The sequence below is a fragment of the Peromyscus eremicus genome, chromosome 17, assembly GCF_949786415.1.
Source record: "Peromyscus eremicus chromosome 17, PerEre_H2_v1, whole genome shotgun sequence".
Taxonomy (NCBI): Eukaryota; Metazoa; Chordata; class Mammalia; order Rodentia; family Cricetidae; genus Peromyscus; species Peromyscus eremicus.
The window spans coordinates 26,131,391-26,139,927 of NC_081433.1; positions in this window are offsets into that span (position 1 = coordinate 26,131,391).

Here is an 8,537-nt window from a genome sequence, read left to right on the forward strand (position 1 = left end):
ATGATAAACACTGAAATATCTGTCTCTGACTCTTTCTGTAGACCTGGGCTCCTCTTTACATGTGAGCAAAGTCAATCTGTACACAGTCACGGGTTGCAGATCTAGCTGGCAGCCTTCATGTCTTTTCAGATGACTTGGCACCTCTCTGATCTGATCATAAGCTAATCTTACATTTAACGTCAGCAATGGGATTCCTCACTTTGGATAGGGAGAACCTGGCATTCCTAAGCACCTACAGCTACTAAATGTGGCTTCTAATGTGAAGGCAGACTACTGGGGGGTGGGCAGTGCTATTTTAAAAGCAGTTTGTCTATTCAGTATTTCTCAGTGTTTACTTTTTAAGGTATGAAGGGTACAATTTATAAAATCTCTTTGTTCATATGAAACACAAGCTGAAGTATTTCAGGATAAAATATTTTGATGTCTGTAATTGATTTTTAACACACACACACACACACACACACACACACACACACACATACGGAGACAGGCAAACCTATAAGTTATATGGGCATTCATTTCTTTCAGTGTGTCTAAAGAGGATGAATTGCTAGACTGCATTTGTATTGTACCCTGGGCACCTCGTGGAAGAAGTCCCCAGTGAGGTTCGTTCTTAGAAAAGGGAGTGGGGAACCTAGATGCCAGTACACTGGCCTAAAACATTAAATAAAAATCCACGTACTCACTGGGAAGGGGGTCTTTATGGACGTGATTTGTAGCATGAAGGCGGTTGTTTTTCTGGGTCAGGGCCAGGAGAAGGGAGGAGTGAGGAGAGGTGCCAGTCCAGGAGGTGAATAGATCTGGTGGGCATGTAGGCAAGGATGGGATGTGAGATGGTGGGTAACAACTGTGCCAGCTGCTCTTGGGGACCGTGGGAGGAGGGACACATCTACCCAGTCTTCTGCAGATGGGGTGTGTGGAGGGAACCTGTGCCACAGGGCTGCAAACCATCCCAGAGCACACGAACAAGGAAAGATAGTGTTATCAGAAAGATCTTTATTCTGCCAAACGCTTGGTGGGCTTGTGGAAGGTATTTGGGAGCAAAAACTTCCAGTTTCTGGACTGCTAGTTACTGTATAACCTACGCTTACAATGAGACCTCAGAGGAAGGGATCAGGTAGATGTCAGTCTAGGAGGAGTGGGGACAGAAATCAGAAGAGCCGCAAGGCAGATGACCTGGCAAAGGGCCCAACACCCAACACGGCACCACACCCAGACAGCCTGAACTCAGAGCCTGCAGCACTAAAATCCAGCTTACTTGGCCAAGAGAGTTCCTAAGGGAAAGTAAACTAAGGGTGTCCCAGTACTCTGAGCATGTCCCTTGGTAAATACAGTAGAACTTTCCAACGCACCAGGAGGCCACAGAAGTCCATCTGACATCCAACAGTATCCATAAATTTAGATTTTTCACGTTCAATGAGGAATTGTTTAGATAAGTCTCAAGTTCTTAGCTTGTCAAAAGTAGTTTTCCTCCACTTTGGTACCTCCCGACAGCCTGCCCTCTTATGTCCTAATATTTCATGCCAATCATTTAATATTGCTCGCTTATTTATTTTATCGAGGAAGGGTACACTTGCTACAGTGTGTGCGTGGAAGTCCGGAGTTCTCCATTACCAACATGCCTGTTCCAGGAATTGAACTCAGGTCATCAGACTTGCTGGCAACCACCTTCATTCCTGAGCCATCTCATCGACCTTCACGTCAACTATTTAATTGCTTCCTTCCCACTGGTCCGATTCCATAAACAGTCTTATTTAAGGTCTTACTAACTCTCTCTCCCCATTCACTCATACACACACACAGGATTTTGAACAGGAGAGAAGAGTACAGAAATAATAGAGAATTCAAAAGCAAGCTCATCCATCTCCTCAGGACAGCGGGCAGGGGCCTGCCAAGACAGTGATCAACACTCTGTGCAGACTGCTGGGTGGATTGTCTTGGTGGTCTCCTGCGTGAGGAACAGGGGCATTGGGACTTGGCTACAATCCTTAGGGCTGGTGAACAAATCACAAATGATACCTTTATCTTCATTTTCTGGGTAATAGTATTTTTCCCCAAAATGTGCTTTTAGAGCTCAGAATTCAAAGAGTAGAAAAGAGAGTTTTCTGAGGTGAATAATGGACGCCATCCTTACACGCCACTGAGCCTCATCTTCAGGAGTTACAGTGTAGAGGTGAGGAAGGTGTTTAGGCCCAGAAAAGCAGAAACAGATCCCCTTCACCACCCACACACTGTCTGCCTACCCCCACATTCTTTTAATGACTTATTTCCTCCAGCACTTCCTCCTGCTTGGGGGTGGGCCTGTGGGGAAGGATGCAAATTTATCTAACCTCTTAAAAAAAAAAAAAAAAAAAACCCTTGTGGTATTGCCCTTAAGTACCTCAAGGATCTCTCCTTGAGGCAGTTTGAATCTGATCTGGCCTTCTTACCCAGCTCTGCCTCCAGAGAACACTGCGTGTGGGAGGCGGGGTGGGGGGGAGCCTCTCTGAGTCTCCCTAGAATAAAAATCCTGGGCAGCACCTGTTACAGCCCTGACACCCCACCCACCCACCCGCACCCCGTTCCAGGGCGGCAGCCACTTGGTGCTTCTCTGAGGCAAGACAGCAAAGAACCCAGAGCGCAGGTTTCTGCTATGGGCCACATCCGCTCCTCCGCTCTCATCTGGGAGTGATTTGACTCAGCAAGGCGCAAGGGATACCTACACATCTGCTTCCCTGGGGCTTGTGGGTGGGAAGGAGAGAAATGAAGTCAGCAGCTGGCCTCTTAGACCCACATGCACAGCAGTGTCCCCACTATGGCCAAAACAGCCCCGGGAAAGGAAACCATTCTGGGGCCACCTCTGTGCACTGAGCTATTATACCGCTGACACCCAGAGGCCGGGAGATTGGTTGGGACACATCGTGTTGCTATGTTGACCATGACGGCTCGCTTCTAAATTATTGTATTCTTTTATGACTTCTTGTTGTCCTCTTTTATTCCTTAAAGTTATTAAGAATGAGCCAGTTGGTCTCACCACGAGGAAACTGGTGGAGGCGGGTCTGCTTTCTCTAGCCTGAGTGTCCAGTGGAAAGGCGCACTGAGAGGGAGTCAGGTTAGCTCAGGAGGCTCCGCTATGGTCTGCGAGCATCCAGTGGTCCCACAGAATGAAGCCGCACTCATTCCGAATCAACAGACAGCCTTCAGACTATCTGCTTCAGCCCCCAGGGAGGGCACAGACCCCTGGCCTGTTACTGCTCTCTTCTCATCCTCACCGAGGTGCCCCAAGGCTTTACAAACACCATCCGAATAGGAATACTCAAATTAGTGCGTAAAGTGCAGTTTTACTCACAGCCAGGGGAGCACGGATGCTCAGAGCTCTTGAAGTCGGCTTCCTTGGGCGGCTGCTTTAAGTCAAAGTGCAGATTCCTACCGAGTCTATTGCATTACCAAAGGCTTCATAATCACACCACAGCCACCCAAATCCATTTCACGAATTCAGATAGCTACAGAGATTTATAAACTGTCAGGGAAGCAAACGCCCCAGCCTTTTCCAATTCAGGCTCCCATTTTGGAGCAAGGTAGCTATACAGTGGGATCCAAAGTCCCCTGTAGGAGGCTTGAACTGGACAACATTCACAATATTTTCCTTTAAACTCAGATTCTAGGCTTTGCACACCTCACTCTAGGTTTCGTCAGCCTAGGTCTTTGCCTACTTGGCTAATGGTTCGTTGTACAGATTTTAGAATCCGCAGACCTGATTTGGATCTTGATGGTAGGCCATATTTGCTATGTAACTCTTGGAGTCACTTCCTCAGCTAAGGTATGTGTAATGATAACATCTACTTCACAGGCTGTCTATGAACATGGACTGAGGTGATATATGCTCAGTACCAAGTACTAGTACTTAGTACAGGTGCTTAGTACATATCGGTCAACATGAACTTAGAGACTGTAGGTTTGCCAGACTCCAGTATCTTAGTTACTTCCACTACATCATCCCTGTGCCTCCTAAGACTCCAAGGAGCTGCTTAGACAGTCTTGAGGGCTATGAAAAAAGTCAGATAAACAAACAAGCAAACACAAAAACTCATATTGTCTGAGTGACTTAGCACTAGCTAGGTATGTCACTGAGCTTCAAGCAAAAAGGAGGTCTACTGGGGAGCACAGTCTGACAAACTGGTTGTTGATACCATGTATCTGAAGATGGGAGTCTTCAAAACTTTTGGCAACAGATTTTTTGAACTCACAATGATGAAAAATTAACTAAAAACCCAAAGGCATAATGAATCCTAGGTTTTTCTGTTGCACCATGTGCCTTCACTGCCGCCTTGCTTTTGAACACATGGCATGCATGCTCTGCATTTCATGTGGCATCACACCATGAGACACCAGCACACAAAACCAGGAACACCTGGGTTTAGCTGGAGACTACTAGAAGTTTTCAACTGTAGTGTTTTTGTTGCACATACAACGTTTTCTGCTCTCATAAAAACAAAAGACTTGCTGGGTGGTGGTGTCGCACACCTTTAATCCCAGCACTCGGAAGGCAGAGCCAGACGGATCTCTGTGAGTTCAAGGCCAGCCTGGGCTACCAAGTGAGTTCTAGGAAAGGCGCAAAGCTACACAGAGAAACTCTGTCTCAAAAAACCAAAAAAAAAAGACTTGACTATAGAAAACAAAGACTTAATATTGTCCTGCAGTCATTTCTAATCAGGCATAAATCAAGTTAGTATATCTTTGGATTATAGTCTGTTAGAATGTATTATTTTAAAAGCTGCTGTTTGAATAAATGGCCAATATGTCTTTTAAAAACAGTTCAACATCCTGAGTCTTCAGGGAAGCACAAAATTACTTTGAGAGTCCATCTCACTTTAGTCACAATGGATATCATCAAAAAAAAAACCCAAAAAAATTAAAGAACAAAAAATGCTGGAGACTCCAGGAGAGCCAGGGATACATGGAGAAACCCCGTTTTAAAAAAGAAAAAAGTTTGTTTAGCCAGACAGTGCTGGTGCATGCCTTTAATCTTCTAATCATTCTTTATCAATAAAAATTTGGGAGTCAGATTTTGGGGCCAGAACTTGAATGATCAGAGAAGCTGCAGAGAACATGGATTGAGGTGATATATGCTCAGTACCAAATACTAGTACTTAGTACAGGTGATTAGTACATATCGGTCAACATGAACTTAGAGACTGTAGGTTTGCCAGACTCCAGTATCTTAGTTACTTCCACTACATCATCCCTGTGCCTCCTAAGTGTGCCATCAAAATATCCCACAACATTTTCCCTTTTTTGTCTAAATAAAAAGGGAAGATTTTAACTCTAACACAATAAAACTATATACAATAAGAACAACTATCAGGTAAGAATTACATTCACAATGTCCAGTCCATTTGCATTTGGCAAATTTAGAGAAAATACTCCATTATTACCCTATTTTGATGAGTCAAAAGTTTTGTATCTAATTCATTTTCTATCCTAATTTGTATTACCAGAGATCTCTTTCTGGAGGTAAAAAGGGGAGACATAGCATAGAAATGAGGAGATAAAAGGGTGCATTGTTGAGTCTACTTTTGAACTAAAAAACAACTACTAGCCTCAAATATTTTACATTGGTATGGATACAAATTTAAGACTATTTTTGTTTTACTGTATATATGTTTCTACTTTGTTTAAAATATTGTACCTATGTACCTCATTTAACAATGTAATGTAATTTCTAGTCCTTAAAAGCTATTTAGGATAATAAAAAAAAATACAGGTTAGTAGTTACTCATCTATAACAATCTATAACAATCAAACTTATAGTCATGTTAGGTATGTTTTCAAGGTCAAACAGAGATATATTTTAAATAAATAGATGGTCTTCAAACACTTCAAAGACCTACAGAATACAGTATTTAAAATGTTTTAATTACATAAAGCTTTTCATGACAATGAGACACATCTGCTCCTAATAGCACTAATTTACTCAAAAAAAAAAGGGGGGGGGCTGGAGAGATGGCTCAGAGGTTAAGAGCACTGAATGCTCTTCCAGAGGTCCCGAGTTCAATTCCCAGCATCCACATGGTGGCTCACAACCATCTGCAATGAGATCTGGCACCCTCTTCTGTATACATAATAAATTAAAAAAAAAAAAAAGATAATGGGCATCAAAGAACCTCCATATGGAGTTTACTTTCAGTGTAGTAAAAGCTAGCCATTTGGACAGGAAACTGCCCTTGCCTTGACTGCTCACAGCATGCTGTCCAAACTAGACAAGCAGGACACAAAAGAAAGTGACTGCCAAACTTTGCCAAGACAAAGTAGGACAATTCTTCAAAATTCCTGCTTCACAGAAAAGTCTGTCAGATATGCTAGGCCTGTAGGCCAAGATGGATAGCCCAACGTTGCTGATCTTCCAGAGAATCTGAGTTTGGCTCCAAGCACCCACGTCAGGTGTGCCACAGCCATCTTTAACTCCGGCTCCAAGGGGTCAGACACCTCTGGCCTCCAAGGGCACCTGCACTCACATGTGCATATCCACATGCGGACACACTCCTAGGTATAATTTGAAATGATATAAATAGGGGCTACAGAGATGGATGAGCAGTTAAGAGCACTGGTTGCTCTTCCAGAGGACCCAGGTTCAATTCCCAGTACCCACATGACAGCTAACAACTGTCCATAACTCCAGGAGAATTCTCACACAGACATACATGCAGACAAACCACTAATGCACATAAAATAAAAATAAATATAATCTGTAGGTGGAGTTTTCCCATCCCAACTGTCTGCTCCCAAATAACCAGTAGCCACTTCCCAAATTACTGACTCGGAGATTTAATATAAATTATAAATACTCAGTCAATTGCTCAGGCTTATCACTAACTAGCTCTTACAACTTATATAATTTTTTAAATGACAGAAATAAACTAAAAAAAAAAGAAAATGAAAAAACTGGACACAGCCTAAATCCCACAGCATGAAATACTCAGTCAAGACTTAATTCTTCATATAATAATAAGCTGGCACATCCGTCTCATTGGTGAATAAATCTGCTTTTATCTTTTATAAATGGTAAAACTATATGCATGCAAAAGAACTATTTTAATGTAAATTTCTTTATGGTTTATTATCAGTAAACATTTGATCTGTATGCCTTTTTATGCACCTGTATACTCGGGGTTCTGTAAAAACTTCTTAGGCAAACAGGGTCATGCGCGAAAAAACTTGAAGGAACCCTGATGTAAAAAAATCACTGAGCTGAGATCCAGAACCAAATCTCAATGATGGCCCAAATTCATCATCCAGGAACCTCCACTTCCTGACAGTTAAGAAGGGAAATTCTCGCTTTACGGACTGATTTTTTGCCAGTTCAAATCGGTGTGTTGCATTCCTAACCCCTAGCACTTCAGAATACAATTTTGTTGAAGAGAAAGAGAAGATTCAGCTAAAATGAGGCATCAGGTTACAACTGGTATTCACGGCTTTCACATCGCCATCATACAATACCTGAGACAAGCCACCTAAGGGAGAAAGGGTTTTTTACTACACTTCAAATGGCCAACATAACGGGGAAAGGCATGGCGGCAGGAGGGACTCAGGCATGCTGGTCAGAGCATGTGGTGGAAGCTGTTCATACAACATAGGACCAGAACATGGAGAGAGCTGGACCTGAACCAGAGGCTGAGGACAACCTTCACAGGCCTCTCCCCAGAGACCTCCTTCCTAACTCCTAATGGCTCTACAACCTCCCCGAAGAAGCACAAACTGGGAAAACAAACATTCAAAATGTGAGCCTGTGGGGGGACATTTCAGATTCAAGGCACAGCATAGTTCTTATCAAATGTGACTGGTGTGTGGAGGCCCACAAAGGTTTCCTAGTGAGATCTGAGATTGCTTTACCCAGCAGGGCTGCATTAGAGGATTGCTTGACCACGTGCATGGTTACTAGGTGATTGGAAGGGTCTGCACTTGGCTGAGCTGGGGGGGGGGGGGTCTTTTGCTCCACCCCTTGGCATTCCTACAAATAGCTCTTTAGAAGAGACAGGAGGGGCGGGTGGATAATGATCCAGGCCCTCCCCAGGCTATCCTGTGTTTCTATCTGTCTCTCTCCCCTCTGTCCTTCTATCTAAATCTCTTATCCTTCTCTCCTCAAGAGCACCATGTCATAAAATGTGGGAGCCGGTCTCCCAGCTGGGCTCCCACACTGGTGTCCTTATAAGAAGAGGGGACACCAGAATGTCCATGCACACAAGGAGGTGGTCACAACTACAAGCCAAAGCCTGAGGACTCTGAGGGATCCGAGTCTTCCTGTGTCTTGATCTTGGACTCCCAGCATCCAGAACCACTAGGAAATCATTTTCTGATGTCTGAGCCTCTCAATGTGGGTCTTTTGTTACAGCTGCTGGAGCAAACTGATACACTCTGTTTTACACTAGAATCGCCGAGAAGCCTGGCTTGTGGTAAGTGTTTGACAAGGTCTTTATATCTAATCAGAAGATGAGGAGCCAGCCAGCCAGAAACTTTGCCAGACCGAGGCTGACTTCCTAAGCAGCCTTCTCCACCCTGGG